Consider the following 20,192-nt stretch of genomic DNA (forward strand, 5'->3'; position numbering starts at 1 on the left):
AAAACGTAAACAAAGTCACGTGATTTCTCGGCGCGTACCATGAACTGTACAGCGACCAAAGTCGTTTTTCTCGAGATAAATCATGTTCTCAGGATTACCTCGTCTCCAGGTAAAGTTGTGGGCATGCCTCAAAGCTGCGTGCGGCCTCTGTGTTTGTCCGCCTTACTTGTCCTTGAGTCTGTGGTGGGTAATAATAATAATGACAGGGCCAGTGTGATATTCCTGCTACCCACAGTTTATCTTCCCAAAGTTTACCTAGATACAGATTAGTTGGTCAGCCCAAAAGGGTCCATGAACAGCTGGGTGAGCTGCGTGTAGACTTCAAATTATAATGGTATTGAGTATTATTGATCTGAAAACAATAAGGAACAAAGCAGGGGGAATTGTTTCTTCACTCAAGAAATGGATATTTGGGAAAACCTGGGGAAAGTAAACTGGTAACTCTCCTGTCACACTAGCCATGTCCCAGGATACTTATAGTTCTTACCAACAACCAGCTCTAGGGCCAGCAAGATGGAGATGAGCAATGAGGCCACATGCAGCTATAGCATATGCCCCCAACTCTACCTTTATTTATTTAGCATGGGGGTAAAGGTAAAGAATGTATCATTTCACATTAATATTTTATTGATAAAATAGTTTTATTTAGCCTTAGTATGTGCGATGAAAAAGGATTACACAGTCTAATAATTTATTTTTCCATGTTGAAAATACAGGTAAACTTACTACCAGGTAAAGATTTTCTTACAGCAAAAGGTCTTTTACGATATTTGTATCTTGACTGCTCTTTGATGCTATAAATGGACACAGTCACCACAGGACAGCCCCAGGGAGCAGAAATATTGGATGATCCTGTCACTATTCTCCCTCCATTTCATCTGGCCTGTACGGTTCTCTTTTCTTCTCTTCTGTAGCTCACATTCCATTGCTTTGGACTGTTAAGCCCTAGTAAATGAACTTATCTACCTTTGCCAACTTAATGAAACCTTACTGTACCATCTCCATAGGGCTCACTCACATGCACTCAGGCTTGCTCCTCCTAGTTCATTTTCAGTTTCTTTCCTGCCTTCACTACACATCACAATGTCACCCATAAATATCATGGTCCATGGAGACTGCTGCCTCAACCAAACAGACATAACCTAACCAAACTTAACCACTGCAGCCGCCGCCCTGACTGTCCAGTGCACTGACAGTTCTGGTTCGGTTATGTTAGGTTTTCTTAGATTAGTTAGTTTTCTTTATTACTTCTATTGAATTACTTATTTGTATATTTTCTTCAAATTATAATGGTTTTGAGTACTATTAATCTAAAAATACTAAGAAATAAAGCAGGGGGAATTGTTTCTTCACTCAAAGAAATGGATATTTGGGATAACCTGGAGAAAATAAACTGGTAACTCTCCTGTCACACTAGCCATATCCCAGGATAATTAGTTCTTACCAACAACCAGCTCTAGGGCCAATAAGATGGAGATGAGCACTGAGGCCACATGCCGCTAAAGCATATGCCCCCAACTTTACCTTTATTAATTAATTTAGCATGGGGTAAAGAATTTATCATTACATATTAATATTTTATTGATAATATAGCTTTATTTAGCCTTAGTACGTGTGATGAAAAAAAGGATTACACAGTTTAATAATTTATTTTTCCATGTTGAAAATACAGGTAAATTTATTACCAAATAAAGATTTTCTTACAGCAAAAGGTCTTTTATGATATCTGTAACTTGACTGCTCTTTGATGCTATAAATGGACACAGTCACCACAGGACAGCCCCAGGGCTTTGTCCTGGAGCAGAAATATCGGATGATCGTGTCACCATTCTCCCTCTATTCCACCTGGCCTGTACGGTACTCTTTTCTTCCTTTCTGTAGCACACGTTCCATTGCTTTGTTCTGTTAAGCCCTAGTATTTGAACTTATCAACCTTTGCCAACTCCACTCACTGAAACCTCACTGTACCATTTCCGTAGGGCTCACTCACATGTATTCAGTCTTGCTCCTGCTGATTTTCATCCCTCTTATACAGTGCATACCTCCACCTCTCTAGTTCATTTTCAGTTTCTTCCCTGCCTTCACTAAATATCACAGTGTCATCCACAAATATCATGGTCCATGGAGACTGCTGCCTGACCTCATCCGTCAACCTGTACATCACTACTGAGAATGAGCAGACTGATCCTAGGTGTAGTCTAACCTTGACCCTGACACTCTTTGTAACTCCTGCCATACCAGCAACATCATAAACTTTTTTGGACACATGGTGTGCTTCCTCGGATAGAGAAATTATATGTAGAAAGTGTACCAGGTATATCATTTGACATCTCCAATAGCCCTGCTACCTGATGACGACAATTTATATGCAGTCAGCTATGGTGAAGAGGAAATTGCTTGTGACCAGGTATTTCACTGTGACAAGCATCTTAAGATTCAGAAGAATTCCACATCCTGTGGGAGAGACATATATGTACATAAAGTATTATTAAAAAAAAATGCTGTCATGTTGAAATTAGGATGAAAATAAATAAATGTTGGGTGTGCAGAAAACAAGAGAACTGAGAAAGAAACAAGCTGGAAAATTTAAACAAGTACACTATAACAGTGGCTGAGGGACAGAGTGATGAATGGAAGAACAAATTGTAATGCTAATGCAGCTATAGCATTTCCCCCCAACTTTATTTTTTCTAAACTGAAAGATAGGAAGGGGGCCGAGCCGAACCTATCCTGCACAATCCTACATAACCTACCTGAAGATTTTGGCCTGACCTGAGTGGTATATTTCAGAGACTGCCTTCAATTTTTTGGGTAACCTATGATGCTTTATCGTATGGAAATAACTGTCGCACCAGAATACAACGACGAGAACAATGGAGCAAAATATTTACAAAATAACAACACAGCTATTTCAAGAAAATATAAAAAAATCTCCTTAACTGCCATTCCCATAAATTATTCAGAAATTAATATTGTAGTCAGTATTTTAAATAAATGAGAAAAATCATCTTATTGCCATGGAAACTTGCTGTAAAGTAGCTGTCAGGGCAAATGACACTATCCTAGAGCTGCAGCTCAACATTAGGATAATAACCTATCACTGCTCAGGATAATAACCTATCACTGCTCAGGATAATGACCTATTGCTGCTAAAATAAAATATGGCGACTTAATAGATTGAGAATTATATATGATTCCACGGAACTAAGCAAACCTAATAATTAGTACCCTAATGCTGTCTGAATCAATCAGAGCTAAAATAGTTACCTTTCACTGTAAGACAGTAGCCTATCACTTCTTATCTAGTTATTCATAACACAAACAGTCGTACTGATTACTACATAAAAATATATTCAAAATAAACTGGTGACCACCCGTGATGGGTGTATTTCTATAGTTTTTGTTTTTTCTCCCCCTCTGCCTAGGACCAACTACTATGAATAGTTCCATTATACCTTGAATGTTTTTTGGGTGGCTGTCTTATATATTCTTAATATTTCACAATAGAATTCATGTTGATTGAGTGCCACCAAATCCACAGGTATGCAATAGTTTGTTAACCCTATCAGCACACTCGTATGAGCTACGAAGACAACTACATACAACATTTTCAAAAAGAAATGTCAACAGATAAATAAAACACTAAATGTACTTACCGAAAATATCCATTGCGTTGGCTGAGACGACAAACTGTTGTGCTGGCGGTGTACGATACGCTGCCCAATAAAACGCTTGTACAACAAAAATAAAGGTGTTTTGAATAATTATTTGCCTTATATATGCTCTCTGCATGCTAGGTATGTTATATCATTGCATATTTACTTATTTACTTTGAATTCATAGGTTACAAATCTCGTTTTCGTCACCTCAACCGCTCCCCAAAATCTCCTTACCAAAACGCCGATTTTTCGTTCGCGAGCGAGCGAAAAGCAGCGGCCAAGAGCGACTGTAAGACCCGATCGCGCGCGGAAGGCTTTCGTTCGCTGGCTAGCGAACGAAAACGGGTGACTGTAAGACCGGCCCATTGTTTTAGCACGCACGCTGACTTCCACCAGTAATGATTTACATTGAATCATTGGTATGTAGAGGGAAAGAGTGGGTGAATATAATTATCTCGGTCTAACTTATACTGTTTATTATACCGCTATTCGCAGCAATATCTTTCTCTGCTCCGATTGCAACGCTGCCTCGTTCAAAAATCATAACACCGCCGCGGCCGCCACGTTTATCAGCCGGAGCCTCAAATCATGTCCCTTTGTGGTGAAAAAGAGGACGTAGCCTGGTGTGAAGCTACATTTACTACGGAAGGATGCCAGCCGGGGGTAAGTGATATATATAAATAATGATAATGTGGAAATTCTAATCATTTTCACGCTGACTGCTGTTCTGAACTTACTAACTGCATGCCTCCCCTCCTCCCGCGGCCCCGCTGGCCGCTGCACTTGATTTAAACACTTGAACATGGGGAGACTGCAAGAGGCTGAATGACCTACACACGGCAGCTCCAGATTCCTCCCCACTACCACCTGTCAGCCTCGTCCATGCAGCTATCCAGTCTACTCTTAAAACAAGCTATCGTCCCTGCACTCACTATGTGACTGCTGAGTCTATTCCATTCCCCCACCACCCTGTTACTAAACCAATGCCTGCCCATTTCCCTCCTAAATCTATACTTTTCTAATTTAAGTCAATTACCGCATGTTCTATCTTGCCAAACATATTATGCAAAAGTTAACCAGCATCTTCACTCTTTCATCCCTTACACTGATAAACTCTGGAGCAGCCTTCCTTCGTCTGCATTTCCTCCTGCTTATAACCTGACCTTCAAGAAGAGTGTATCAAGACTCTACTTTTGTCTGTTTGGGAGTGGTGAGTAGTGGGGCTTTTTTTTCTAGTACGCTTTTGTTGCCCTTGAGCTGTTTCCTTTGTTTAAAGAAAATAATAATTACTAAATAAATAGAAGTTGGCAGCCAATGCTTCCAACACATTTTGGTGCCATATCTACAAGTGGCTGGTGACTAAGTATCTCAGCAACCTGCATGCATCTATGCCATTCCTATCACGGTGCATGGAGCAAGCTTCACATAACACTCAGACAGAGACAGTTCAATTATGGTTAAATTTCAGACTCAGTTTATTGCTCAGTCTCTTAGGTGCAGTGCTGTTAATATTGTTAGTGGTAGTATTAGTACAATTAATGTATTTATTTTCATTAATTTATCAATATTTATTTATTATATTATTAGTGTTTGAAAATTCTAATACTAGTATTAAGATAAACAAAAATATCAGAAATATATTTATACTCATTAATTAATTATTATTGCTTTTCTTATTAATTCCTTCAATGTTCTGGCACTTTGACATCTAGTGCTTCTCTGTCTAGCAGCCAAAATTGTGGTCTTTCTGAATGTGTATGTCCTAAGTCTTCATTGATGTAACTAGCTATATAACATCAAAATCTGCATCTCTCTCCCTCTCACCCAGTTGTCCCCGTACATCCTTTCAGTATCCAAAGAATTTCAATTTACATCTTGTACTCACTTAACTAATGCAGTGCAATCCTCATCTCTGTATTTTACCGTGTGGACATACTCTTTCCTTCCATGTTTCACTGTCGTATGTTATTCCACATCTAATACAACCACATCCCAACAGATCCAAACACGTTCGATATCATCCAAGAGAATGTGGCAGATGAAGGGGAGAGTCCAAGAAAGAGGCCAAGGGTGAAGACATTTAGCCACCCCCTGAAGTACATGGCAGCATCCAACCCTCTTGCTATATAGGCTGCAGGAATGTGCTCCCCATTGCAGTGCACCAGCTCCATGTACTGATTTTGGTATGAATACTTCATCTAGTGTTTGTTTGTTGTGTTATTAATCTAATTATGACATCACAAAATAGATTGTGCAAGTCACTTAACACATGCCCTGCTCAACATCACTTTTAAGTTGTAGAATTCCTTCATATGGATGCTGATTTGTGTATCCCGAAATGATTGGATATTGATTGTCTTACCTTTTTTTTTTTTTTTTTTTTTTTTTTTTTTTTCCATGGATCACTGAACCATGTTATGGTATGTCTTTGGGTGTAGATCCAGGAAATGAGTTTGGGGGGGGACGTCAGACTTTTTGCGGATGGAAGGAGCATTAGCATTACCGATTAGCCATTCTCGGCAGTCCTGGTCTTGAAAAACTGGTGGACTGACCTAAATCAATGGGTATAACGGCCTGGACTTTGTGCTAAAGCATTATTTTAGCCGCAGCGCGCTTTTGAGCTAGTTTTCCTGTATCACTCAGGACTATGGGGCCCCTGGCCCCCTATGGATCCACCAATGTGGCTATGTCTTATAATATATCTATCCTTTATAGTATGATTGTGCATCCTTCTAGGTTGTTAAGTTTTAGTAGCTACTCATGAGAAGTATTCCTTATAATGATCATTGATTTCCAGATGCTTTGCACTAAAAAAAGTGTCATTAAACCTGCTGCAAATAATAATCAGCTGCTGTCAACCCTTGCTTTAAAGAACCAATATGGAGGAAGGGGGTGATGTTATATCCAAAAATCTTTTACATCTGAAGTATCCAACCTTTTTGTGTATAATAAACCTTGTTTGTTACATGAACTTAAAAGTTCACAATTTCCATACATGATTCTTTTTTCCTTGTATCTGATGATTAATCCTGACATGTATTTCCATTATCAGTAGGTAATATATAGTAACAAGACAATGATACACATTATAACAATGTATATATAGCCCAATGAGTGCACAAGATCATTTACCTCATCAGTGATGCCAAGTCCGGGAGTCCTTCCCTAAATTCTTTGCCCAAATTTGTGACACCAAGTATAATAACTAGTTTTAGTGACCATTTGTATCCATTTTTCACTTTGATTAAAAAATTGCCTCTCAACAGGATGTGAACTTGATGGGGTTGGAGGAAACTCGACTCGGCCATCAAGCTCACGACAATATAGTAAGGAACCTCTTGTTCTCAGTGATAATTCATCCTCTTTAGTTACTATTCCGTGTTGCTTTACTCACAACTAATGTGTTGGAAACATTACAGCTTAATAACATACCTCACATCTCTGCATACAAATTGAGTTCAATATTTAACTGTAACACCAGTAGGCTACATATCTTAAAAAAAGGTATGTAAAAAGGTTGACATTTTGAATGATATATTTAAACTCTATTATGTTTCTGTGGCTGTAGTACCGTTACGATTAGTCGAGTGATCAGCATATGGGTCTTATGTTTCTGATAGCATAGGTTCAAATTTTGCCATAGGCTGGCAATTGATAGTAACAGTAGTGTCCACAGATACATGCCTGTTTCTTGTTTATCCTGTTCCACTTTAAACCATGACTGGCCAATCTTTGAAGAGGTAGCCTAACCTTGAAGTGCCACTAACAAACCTTTTCCTTGAGGTAGCATAACCTTGAAGTGCCACTAACAAACCTTTGTCCATTCTTGAGGTAGCATAACCTTGAAGTGCCACTAACAAACCTTTGTCCATTCTTGAGGTAGCATAACCTTGAAGTGCCACTAACAAACCTTTGTCCATTCTTGAGGTAGCATAACCTTGAAGTGCCACTAACAAACCTTTGTCCATTCTTCTGATGTGATCCTTTTTTTTTTTCCCCACCTGCCTATAGCACCGGTAGGTTTTCTTCAGGGGCCTGGCTGTCGGCCCAGGCCCGTCATGATGCAGGCAATTTTTTTTATAGTGGCGCCATTTAGTATTGGCTCATGCTGCCCCCCGGAACTCATTCTTGATTCACTTGGATGGTTTAGCAGGGCTTAGGTATGACTAACATTGCAAAAACAGGGAATTTTTAGATTTTTAGTGTGGCAACACATTGACAAATGTTTTGGTATGGACTGAACATCAAAGATATATATATATGGAAAATGGGTGCTTGACATTATATCTGTCAAGAGTCTCCAGTTATATCCTCTCCCCCATCTGAAAATATTACTCTTGTCAGGCAATCTAAGTGAAGCCTTCCATCGAAGCTGGCGTGCAGACATAATGTCAATGCTTAGATTCACTGTCCTTATAGCACTGAAAATAATGCAATTACATGCACGTATTTTATTATTTAGAATTGTGATTGAATATTTTTGCATGTATTTTCAGACATGAAAAGTGAAAATTGCTGCACAAAACAGTCTTTCGTCTGCACCGGGAGGCAAGGCAGCTCAAAGCCCAGGCTATTACAGCTCCTGGGCAGTTTTTGCCCAGAGCCAGCAATTTTTCAGATCCAATAGGGGTGGATTTTTTCTAAGGTCAGGTTCAACATGCTGCAAGATGCCAAGATCTAAGCCTAGTAGGAGATATGGGTTACAAGAGAGGAGGTTTGCTCTGGCCTTATACTATCAAAGTCCAAATGCTAATAGATTTCTAAGCACAGTATTTCACTTGCCTTCAATTTCAACACTTCACCCATGACTCAGGGGTATTTCAGTAAATGTTGGCTGGAGCAAACAGACTCTTACAGCCCTGCAGCAAAGAGCACAGGCTTTGTCAAAAGAAGAGATACTTCGTGGGATTTGCCATTATTTAGTATTACTCTTGTTACGCCAATAATTTTTTCCATATACTTTGCCAAATATTGCAAGTAATGCACCATTGTTGGTCTTGCCTGTTATAAATCAGATCTTGTTCAATTAACAACCTTTGGGTGTCTGCCACTTTCCAGTTGTAATGCAAGGAATCATTTATCTCCCCTGCCAGATATTACATGTAATGCACCATTGTTGGTTTTGCCTGTTATAAATCAGATCTTGTTCAGTTAACAAGCTTTAGGTGTCTGCCATGTTCCAGTTGTAATGCAAGGAATCCCCTGCCAGATATCGCATGTAATGCACCATTGTTGGTTTTGCCTGTTATAAATCAGATCTTGTTCAGCTCACAAGCTTTGAATATCTGCTATTGTTTATTTCAGGTGTAATGCTTGGAAGCATTTGTTCTCTCCCCTACCCAACAGTATGCAATGCTTTATTGTGGATTTTGCCTGTTATGTTTAATCTTGTTCAGGTAACAATCTTTTGGTGTCTGCCTTACCTAATAATGTGCTGCAGTGACACTTGGCTTGGTTTCATGATGTGAAATTCAGCATGTAATTTCATCACACTAAGTGTCTATCATCACATGTCTGGCATCATTAATGTGGCTTCCAGGAGTAATCTTGTTTGTATTACAGCATGCAATGTTTTTTTCTGATTTATATGATATACATAATAACATAGGTATGATTTTTTTTGACAAAATGTAATGGCAGTTGATATTCTTGACTAATGCCTCATAAACCTTTTGAAAAATAATGCTTTTTTGAGGGGGGTGGGGTGGACAGAGATTGGATTGTTTGGATGGCCAGTTCAAGGAGTTTCATATCAAATGATTTTATTACATCCAACTTTAATGTGTGCTAAAAACATATATTTTATTACATCCAACTCTAATGTGTGCTTCCTGCAATAAATGCTACATGTTTACTGATGTAGCCTATGAAATACATATCACTCTCTGCCCTGTAATTTGGTGTGTCACATAATGCAGCATAACTTTCCTGATATTTTATTTCACTATGAGTTGCCTTATTTTGTCTCATTTGCTTTTATCATATGTGCCTCTGCTGCATAGTTGTGCATACTGAGCTTAATATCTTCATGACCCTGACACCAAGGTCAGAGCTTGAGATCATACCGTGCCCTACATCCCATTTTCACCTCCAGGCTCGGCTGTCTCCCAGGACCACCAAGTTATTGCATTCCATTTAAGACAACTCATGTGTTACCTTCTTGATGTCCTCCATCATGTATTTCAGCATGTTTTATGATGCTTTGCTCTTATATTGATGTGCCTTGCAACATTTTTATACAGTTTTTATTGTATGTAATGCACCATTGTTGGTTTTGCCTGTTATAAATCGGGTCATGTTCAGTTAACAAGCTTTAAGTGTTTCCCATTGTTTATTTCATTTGTAATGCTTAGAAGCTTTTGTTCTCTGCCCTGTCATACAGTGTGCAATGCTTGCCATTATCTGGCACTTGTACAGTTAGTATGATATTTTCACTCAGCTAAGAGCAAGTTGCAAAAGGCAAAGGTACGGTTGGGGGCATACACTGTAGCAGCATGTGGCCTCGGTGCTCATCTCCGTAACATTGGCCCTTGAGCCTGTGGTGTTAGGGAACCCATTACCCTGGGACACAGGACCAGTGTGACATCCGGGTTGCAAAGGCATTATAATATTCTAGCATGCATAGAATGCTGTATGCTTTGCTTGTATTTAAATCACTGGATATGTTTGCTACACACACACACACACACACATATATATATATATATATATATATATATATATATATATATATATATATATATATATATATATATATATATTAGTAAATGCTTTCTACACCATATTTTTCCTAAAAGAACGAATTGATATAATGTAGATAATACCTTATAAAACATAAGAACAAATATATTTTTCTTTACCCCATTAGCAAATAATTTTACAGTAATGAAAAAAACAAGGAAGGCTGGATAGGGTGCTGTGGCAGGTACTTCAAAAATAGTAAAGCTACCCCTGAAAAGTGACGTTTTTGGTGGGCTGCAATAGATGGCGCTACTTCCGCACGCCCGAGAAATTACTGCATACCACTATCTCTTCGTATATAGTCTCTTTGGACCAGATTCACCTGTTTTAGCGACGATTTTGCGACTCTTCTGACCCTAGTTTTTGCTGTGAGTAAGCCTACTTACTCTTGAAGATGCCTGTGAGCACCTGTGGCCTGTGTGAAAGTGGTGTGGCCACCAGGTGGAGTGGAGTGGCGTGTGAGAGGGGTGAGCTTTGGTTTCCTTTGTTGGTATCAAGGCCAACTCGAAACTTTGAAAACAGGAACCTTGTGTACCTGTGTGACGAGAGGATGAAACTGTTGAACACGTGGTACTGGAATGTGAGAAGTATGACAGAGAAGGGAGATGATGAGAGTAGTTGTGTAAGAACAACACAAATATGCGTGTTATGCACCTATACAGGTGCCCTGCGCATTACAAATCAAGATCAAGATCAAGAACTGGGATGTATTAGTGAGAATGAAATGGTGGAAAGAGCAGGTAGAGAATGGATGGTGTTGCTGCTGGGACTATGTAGGAAGACGATTGAAAAGATGATTGTGGCAATGAAGGAGTACTTGGAGAGAATGTGGTGTGCCAGGTTTAGAGAATATAATTGTGTATGCTGTGTATTGTTCGTACCTATGTATTTTTCGGTATTATTATCGCAGAGGTCAGAATAGGATTTTGGGGTTGAAAATACTTATTCTGATAGATTTCGATGTGCTTATTATAAATTGGCAATTTTTTTCCATCGCAATTTTTGTTTTGCCATTAGGTAAAGATAGGTTTGGCTAGGTTAGGTTAGGGGGATTTTTTTAATTGATTTTTTTTTTGTCCTTCCAGCTGGAATTTAGGTTAGGTTTGGTTAGGAAGGGGTGGGGGGGCAAAAAAAAAAAAAATTGCGATGGAAAAAATTATCAAATTCATAAAAAGCACATCGAAATTATCAGGAAAAAAATAGTTTCAACCCCCAAATCTTATTCTGACATCTGCGGTAAATTTACCTACTTTTCTTTACAGGAGTTGCCGTTCCAAAGGCCTGACTCAAGAGGCAGCTGTTGAGTCTCCTGTAAAATCAAGATCAAGTGGTTTTTTGGAGGGAAAAACACCAGAACCAGGGAAACTCCTCCACTCACTGGCCTCACTCCACATCCACAGACCCACAGTATCTGACCTCATGAGTGGTAACCAAGACCCTGGCCTGGCCTTCAAGATCCTAAAACTCAACAGAACCTTTCTCATCTAATACTAACAGTATGATGTGTGTGGATGTGTTTCGTGTGGTGTAGTACAATACGGTAAGTACATGTATGTTGCTCGTATTACTTGTGTAACGGTGTGAATTTAACTTTTTTTTATTTCCATCTTCGTCAGGAGAAAACCTGTTTGGGTCGAAACATATGTGTCTCAGTGTGTACATCTTTTTCTAGATCGATACACATCTATATAGGTGTGTGAGTGGTTATTCCTTGTGTGTGAGTGCGGGTTTGGATGGTATACCTACGTAAATTGGGCACTCATTGCGCAGAGTGCACCCTCGCGCTCACACCCATTCCTGCTAATGTAACTAAACCTAACCTAACTAAACCTAACCTAACTAAACCTAACCTAACTAAACCTAACCAAACTAAACCTAACCTAACCAAAACTAACCTAACTAAAACCAACCTAACCTAACTAAAACTAACCTAACTAAAACCAACCTAACCTAACGTAACCTAATTTAACTCTGGCTGGAATGGTGTGAGCGCGAGGGTGCACTCTGTGCAGTGAGTGCCTGTATATTGTATGCTGGTGTGAGTGTGCATTTGGCAGCAAGTGCTTTTGCATGTGTAGTGGATTGTTGCTGTTGACACCCCCGGTGGTGGCCATCTGACGTACGGGTGAGGAGAAAAAGGTGGATGTGCAACAATAATTTTAATTTAGGTGCCAGCTGTTAATTAATTGTACCAAATTTTCCCTTGCTTTGGTGGGTATTTTATGTTGTAGGTACTATTATGTAGTACATGTAGTAGGCCTACTGTACATGTTTATCTACTCTGTATCTGTTCTTTGACTTACCGGGTACTGCTGTATATATGTGGGGCGTGTGTTGATAGTTATAGGCCTGACCTTGCCTATTTATTTGTTGTCTGCAATTGGACTGAGACTAGTGAGATAATTTTTACCAAAAATTCTGCCTCTCTTGCTATAATACTTTCTAGCTATATACTGTTAGGCACGGTAGGAGGAGGCTTCCTTTGCTGACTATTATTTTGGGTATCACTAGAGGGTAAGCTATAACAGAATCAAATGTAGAAGATTTGGACTGATTTCTGCGCTCCAGATTTTGTCTGTTGGTTCATTTATCCGTTAAATCGAGGGTCGAGTGTATATAATGACTGCTGGTAATCCAAATTGCAATAATCAGAGTATTTCTTCATGAGGACATTATTTGAAGTTGTTTTAGTTGTGCAGTATGGGCTGTTTTATATAGCACTCGCACACCCACCTACCCCTGTTACGTTTTTGTATTAACCACATTTGAGTGGCATGACCCCGAGACAGCTGGGCTTTCATGCTCTTAGGAGAAGCAATTTATGTATCTGCACAAAAGTAGTAGACAGGTACAAATCATATTCTGCTGTTATTCATATATGTTGATTTTATTGCATTGAGTATTTTCATTTATTATTTTCCAGCAAACCCATGTTCAGAATTAGTTGGTTGGCTGGCTATTCATGGCCTACAGAACCAGTGCATTATTTTCAGCAGGATGAAAAATAACTTGTGTTTTTGTAGTTTTCAAAAAGCAATAAACCAGGATTTAGTTTTAAGTACGTGTACATATTTTTTGCCTCGGGTTGTTGGTGATTCCTAGGCTGCCTGGCCGAACAGCTCAGAGCCCCTGAGAAAGGTAATTGCCAAGACCGGGCTTTCTTACTGTGCTTTCATGGAGTGTATTTTGTGTTGTTGGCACATCTGCCTGATAAATTTGCCTCAGGTTGATAAGCATGGATACTTTATTTTTAAGCCAACAGGATGATAGTTCCTGCTGCCCACAGATCCATTGTTGGAGCTCAAATTACATCCCTATGTACATCAGTTTATTGCCTTTTGTTGAAAGTAATTTCTTGGCTTCAACAAAAGGCAATAAACTGAGGTACATAGGGATGTCATTTGAGCTCCAACAATTAATGGATCTGTGGGCGGCAGGAACTATCATCCTGTGCATCTATGGGAATGTTGCCCATGCATGCCCATATGGTTATCACATGAGGCCCTCTCTGCCCACTTGGGCCCCACACAGATACCCTGTTGCATCCCCCATTTGGGGTCCGTGTGGGCAAATGTGGGGCCCATACTTGCCTATCCGGGGCCCACCAAGGTTGCCCAACTGGGAACCCATATTATTGCCCACATTTTCCTATATGTTGATCACATGGGGCCCACATTTTTTGCTGGCTGGGTCTGATTCCTTGTGCAGTCTTGCCACTCTGATTCCTTGTATAGTCTTGCCACTCTGATTCCTTGTGCAGTCTTACCACTCTGATTCCTTGTGCAGTCTTGCCACTCTGATTCCTTGTGCAGTCTTACCACTCTGATTCCTTGTGCAGTCTTGCCACTCTGATTCCTTGTGCAGTCTTGCCACTCTGATTCCTTGTGCAGTCTTACCACTCTGATTCCTTGTGCAGTCTTACCACTCTGATTCCTTGTGCAGTCTTGCCACTGATTCATTTGTGCAGTCTTGCCACTCTGCTTCCATCGTGCAGTCTTGCCACTCTGCTTCCTTGTGTAGTCTTGCCAATCTGCTTCCTTGTGCAGTCTTGCCACTCTGCTTCCATCGTGCAGTCTTGCCACTCTGCTTCCTTGTGCAGTCTTGCCACTCTGATTAATCAGTGCAGTCTTGCCATTCTGATTCCTTGTGCAGTCTTGCCACTCTGATCCCTTGTGCAGTCTTGCCACTCTGATTCCTTGTGCAGTATTGCCACTCTGATTAATTAGTGCAGTCTTGCCACTCTGATTCCTTGTGCAGTCTTGCCACTCTGATTCCTTGTGCAGTCTTGCCACTCTGCTTCCATCGTGCAGTCATGCCACTCTGCTTCTTTGTGCAGTCTTGCCACTCTGATTAATTAGTGCAGTCTTGCCACTCTGCCTCCATCCTGCAATCTTGCCACTCTGCTTCCTTGTGCAGTCTTGCCACTCTGATTAATTAATGCAGTCTTGCCACTCTGCTTCCATCGTGCAGTCTTGCCACTCTGCTTCCTTGTGCAGTCTTGCCACTCTGATTAATTAGTGCAGTCTTGCCACTCTGCTTCCATTGTGTAGTCCTACCACTCTGATTAATTAGTGCAGTCTTGCCACTCTAATTCCTTGTGCAGTCTTGCCACTCTAATTCCTTGTGCAGTCTTGCCACTCTGATTCCTTGTGCAGTCTTGCCACTCTGATTAATTAGTGCAGTCTTGCCACTCTGCTTCCATTGTGTAGTCTTGCCACTCTAATTCCTTGTGCAGTCTTGCCACTCTGATTCCTTGTGCAGTCTTGCCACTCTGATTAATTAGTGCAGTCTTGCCACTCTGCTTCCATTGTGTAGTCTTACCACTCTGATTAATTAGTGCAGTCTTGCCACTCTGATTCCTTGTGCAGTCTTGCCACTCTGATTAATTAGTGCAGTCTTGCCACTCTGATTCCTTGTGCAGTCTTGCCACTCTGATTAATTAGTGCAGTCTTGCCACTCTGATTCCTTGTGCAGTCTTGCCACTCTGATTCCTAGTGCAGTCTTGCCACTCTGATTCCTTGTGCAGTCCTGCCACTCTGATTCCTTGTGCAGCCTTGCCACTCTGATTCATTTGTGCAGTCTTGCCACTCTGCTTCCATTGTGAAGTCTTGCCACTCTGATTCCTTGTGCAGTCAGGAGTAGGTAGGAAGACACCTACCGAACGGGCGTGAGCTACTCCCGGTGAGGATATATGGGAAGCGAGGAGGGTGCTGAAGCCCTTCAAAGACCCTTGCCATGTCCTCACTAACCGTTTCCCTTTTGTCTCATCAACACCAGAGAGCAGTTCAGCATGCTCTCTAAAGACAGTTCCTCTCTCTTTCTACACCACACTACATTCACAAAACACACACACCTTTTCCCAACATTCACAATTAAACATGGCGAAAAAAATAACTGCCTCGGAGTCCCCGCCTGGGGGGGGGGGGGGGCGCATAAATTACCCCAGTGAGGACTCCCCTTCTGGCTGCCGACTTGAGAGGTGTCCTGATAACTCCTCGAACCTCCTCCTTATCAATTTCTGCAACATTCGCGGTCTCCGTTCTAATTTTCATTCTGTGGAACACCATCTCTCCTCCTCTAAACCTCACCTTCTCTTCCTCACCAAAACACAGGTTTCTGAGGCTACTGACAGCAACCTCTACTCTGTTCCCTCCTACTATCTCTATCCTAAATTTCAATCCAAAGCTGGATGTTGCGCCTACGTGCACAACGACATCACTTGCTCTCGTGCCCACGACCTTGACTCTTCTAAATTTTCCACCATCTGGCTAAGACTTCATTGTCATTCTATTACTAAATACATCTGTGCTGTTTATCTCTCACCTAACTCTACTAACTATGTAAGACTCTTTGACTATTTGAACTCTAAAGTGGAGCGCATCTTGACCCACTCTCCCTTCGCTGAAATCTCCATCTTGGGAGATTTCAATGTTCACCACCAGCTTTGGCTTTCATCCTCTTTCACTGACCAGCCTGGTGAACAAGCCTACAACTTTGCTCTCCTCAACGACCTAGAGCAGTTGGTTCAGCATCCTACTCGTATTACCGACCGTCTTGGAGACAGGCCCAACATTCTAGACCTCTTCCTTACCTCTAATCCTTCTGCTTACTCTGTCAAACTGTTCTCTCCGTTGGGCTCCTCCGATCATAACCTTATTTCTGTATCCTGTCCTATCGTTCCTGTACATCCTCTGGACCCACCGAGGAGGCGATGCTTCTGGCATTTTGCTTCAGCTCAGTGGGAAGACCTGAGGATGTACTTTTCTGATTTCCCGTGGAATGATTACTGCTTCCAGGAGAGAGACCCCTCTGTGTGTGCTCTGCGCATCACAGAGGTGATTGTCTCTGGAATGTAGACATACATTCCACGTACTTTCTCTACTCCTCATGCTAAAAAGCCTTGGTTTAATCATGCTTGTTCTCGTGCTTTTAAAGATAGAGAGGCAGCTCACAAAAGGTTCCAGAGCCTTCGAACTCCCACTAACTTTGATCTATACATTTCAGCCCGGAATCGTGCCAAATCTATACTCCGACTTACCAAAACTTCTTTTATAAACAGAAAATGTCAACACCTAGCTTCTTCTAATTCTTCCCGTGACTTTTGGCATCTAGCCAAAAATATCTCCTCCAATTTCACTTCTTCCTTGTTCCCTCCTCTCCTTAACCCTGACGGCAGCACTGCCGTCTCATCTGTCTCTAAGGCTGAACTCTTCGCTCAAACTTTCTGTAAGAACTCCACCTTGGACGATTATGGGCATATTCCTCCTACTTATCTCCCCTCTGACTCCTTTATGCCTGTTATTAAGATTCTTCCTAATGATGTTTTGTATGCCCTCTCTGGCCTCAACTCTCAGAAGGCTTATGGACCTGATGGAGTGCCTCCTATTGTCCTTAAAAACTGTGCTTCTGTGCTGACACCCTGCCTGGTCAAACTCTTTCGTCTCTGTCTATCAACATCTATCTTTCCTTCCTGCTGGAAGTATGCCTTTGTACAGCCTGTGCCTAAGAAGGGTGACCGCTCCAATCCCTCAAACTACCGCCCAATAGCTTTAGTTTCATGTCTATCTAAAGCTTTTGAATCAATCCTTAACCGGAAGATTTAAAAGCACCTTTTCAATTCTAATCTTCTACCTGATCGCCAGTATGGATTCCGCAAGGGGTGTTCTACTGGCGATCTTCTTGCTCTCTTAACTGACTCTTGGTCATCCTCTCTTAGCAGTTTCGGTGAAACTTTCTCTGTTGCGCTAGACATATCGAAAGCCTTCGATAAAGTCTGGCACCAGTCTTTGCTTTCTGAACTGCCCTCTTTCGGATTCTATCCCTCTCTCTGTTCCTTTATCTACAGTTTCCTTTCCGGCCGTTCTATCTCTGCGGTGGTAGACGGTCACTGCTCTTCCCCTAAACCTATCAACAGTGGCGTTCCACAGGGCTCTGTCCTATCACCCACTCTCTTCCTGTTATTCATCAATGATCTTTCCATAACAAACTGTCCTGTCCACTCGTACGCCGACGACTCCACTCTGCATTATTCAACTTCTTTCAATAGAAGACCATCACAACAGGAAGTACACGACTCCAGACTGGAGGCTGCAGAACGCTTAACCTCAGACCTTGCTATCATTTCAGATTGGGGCAGAAGGAACCTTGTGTCCTTCAATGCCTCAAAAACTCAATTTCTCCACCTATCAACTTGACACAATCTTCCAAACACCTATCCCCTATTCTTCGACAACACTCAGCTGTCACCTTCTTCAAGTTGTAATCATTGTTGAACTAAAAGCAGTATGGCGAGCATCACCAGCGCGGTTGGTGTCGGGGACCCGCGTTCTCCACTGGGGCAATATGCCGCCGGTGTCAGTGAATTGTTTCCCCGCCCCAACAAAATGAGATTACTGGAAACAACGATTGCCTCCCGTTGTGACGCTGATGTTTTACCTACTAACCTTGGATTCAATATGAAATTATCCGATAGATATATAGAATTTCTCATTCCTGGAACACTTGGTAGTTTTATTGATTTGGGGAAATTGGTGTTGCACACCTCTTTACGCTTAACTAAGCCAGACAATTCTACTCCTCTCGATGACGCTCAACATGTTGCATTTACAAATAATACCGCGCACAGCCTATTCAAATCAGTGCAATGTTTTTTGGGAGATGTAGCTGTTGACAATAATGTACTTTATGGTTACACGTCATACGTTAAAATGCTGAATACTTTGTCGCCCAACAAATTGAATACAATTGAAGCCAATGCTAATATTACCATCCCAGAGAACGGTTTTATTTCCAAAGTAACAGCAGAATACTTTGACAATGCCATCGCGCAACACAAGACCATTATGAAGCGGGTTAAGACTCACGGTATACAACTCTGTACCCCGCTTCTTCTGGATATAAGATCTTTAGACAGTTACTTGCTCGATGGTATTTCGGTTAGACTCCGAATGGAACTATCTAGTAATGCATGGCTGCTAAATTCTCCAACTGGCGATAACATTCGTCTGCATATAGATTCAGCCAAGCTGCTTTATACGCGACTGTTTCCTTATCCTAATGCACTTCATGCTTTGAACGCGTCTCTCGCCACAGAGAATCTTTTAAAATCGACATTTACCAAAACCCTCTTGAAAACCTATGTGCTAGCCAAAGACCAAACCTCAGGAACGTATGATCATCCGTGGGGTAATGTTATTCCGGAAAAACTCTCGCTTATTATAACGAGCATGGAAGCTCATTCTGGCGACTATACGCTAAATCCATTGTATTTGAGCCATGGCGATATAAGTCAAATAAGCTTAAGTGTTAATGGTAGAACCATGTATAATATTCCTAGTAAATTCCCTCATGACTATGCTGAGCTCTACCATCGTACTTTGGATGCACTTGGTTTTCACAAAGACCATTTAATCGGAAAGGATATTTTCGGCAAGGGGGCAATGATTTGCACATTTGATTTGCGTGCTGAAAACTTGAATGATAATTTGCCCGTTGAAATGAATGGGGGGCTTAGACTTAGCTTGAATCTAAGCAAAGGAGAAAACGAGAACCGTCTGTTGATACTGTTTGGCGAAACAGTGGGTATAATAGCAGTTAACTCTGAAAGACGGCTGCAGTATGATGTGCGCGCTTGAAGCGGCTGTGCGATGAACAACATGGAGATTGAAAGAGGATTGAGGGGGCACATAGGAAAGCAAGCCTTGTTTTTAGGCGTGTTATTGGCAGACGAGGTAAACTCTATACCTCGATATAGAAAACCTATAGTGTGCATCGTCAATACGCTACCAGGTTATTCTAAAAGAGAAATGGGACACTCGATTTGTCTCTACTATGAACCGGGCATGGCAGTGTTCCTAGATAGCTATGCTCTCGATCCAAAATTATACTCTGATCATTTTAAATATATTGATTACCCCGGGCTCAGTATGAATAAAAATGCATTTCGACTTCAAAGCACGCGAAGCGATGTGTGCGGGGCTTATGCCATGTACTTTGCCTACAATGTTTCACACTTGGGTGTAAAAGAAACTCTTGAAAAAATATGTATGGAGTTTTTCAAGACCGAATATTCGAGGAATGATGAACACGTGATGAGATTCGCTTACAGCAAGTTTATAATGCCCATATGTCATCTAACATTTAACACGTGTTCATAAAAAGTAAGTATTGACTTATTGATTTTTGCATATTGAAGTGTATTACATTCCATGAAGCTATTCTAAGCATAAATAATTTTCTAGTTCCTTTATCGGGGGGTGGGGTGGTTGTCTACCATGCTTAAATCAGAGGTCT

The 20,192-nt window shown here is 41.1% G+C and overlaps 2 long non-coding RNA genes across 2 annotated transcripts; one reads left to right on the forward strand and one right to left on the reverse strand.

Annotated features, from left to right (window-relative positions):
• Positions 1-1,634: 1,634 nt before the first annotated feature.
• On the reverse strand, positions 1,635-4,038 carry LOC127000080 (uncharacterized). Its single transcript, XR_007753775.1, has 2 exons — positions 3,657-4,038; positions 1,635-2,454 (listed from the first exon to the last, which is right to left on the reverse strand). It is a non-coding gene; the product is annotated as an uncharacterized LOC127000080 (long non-coding RNA).
• A 42-nt stretch (positions 4,039-4,080) lies between these two features.
• LOC127000079 (uncharacterized) lies at positions 4,081-10,324 on the forward strand. The gene is made up of 4 exons (XR_007753774.1): positions 4,081-4,322; positions 5,659-5,842; positions 6,926-6,985; positions 8,156-10,324. It is a non-coding gene; the product is annotated as an uncharacterized LOC127000079 (long non-coding RNA).
• Positions 10,325-20,192: the final 9,868 nt, after the last annotated feature.

Source organism: Eriocheir sinensis, chromosome 17, assembly GCF_024679095.1.
Source record: "Eriocheir sinensis breed Jianghai 21 chromosome 17, ASM2467909v1, whole genome shotgun sequence".
NCBI lineage: Eukaryota > Metazoa > Arthropoda > Malacostraca > Decapoda > Varunidae > Eriocheir > Eriocheir sinensis.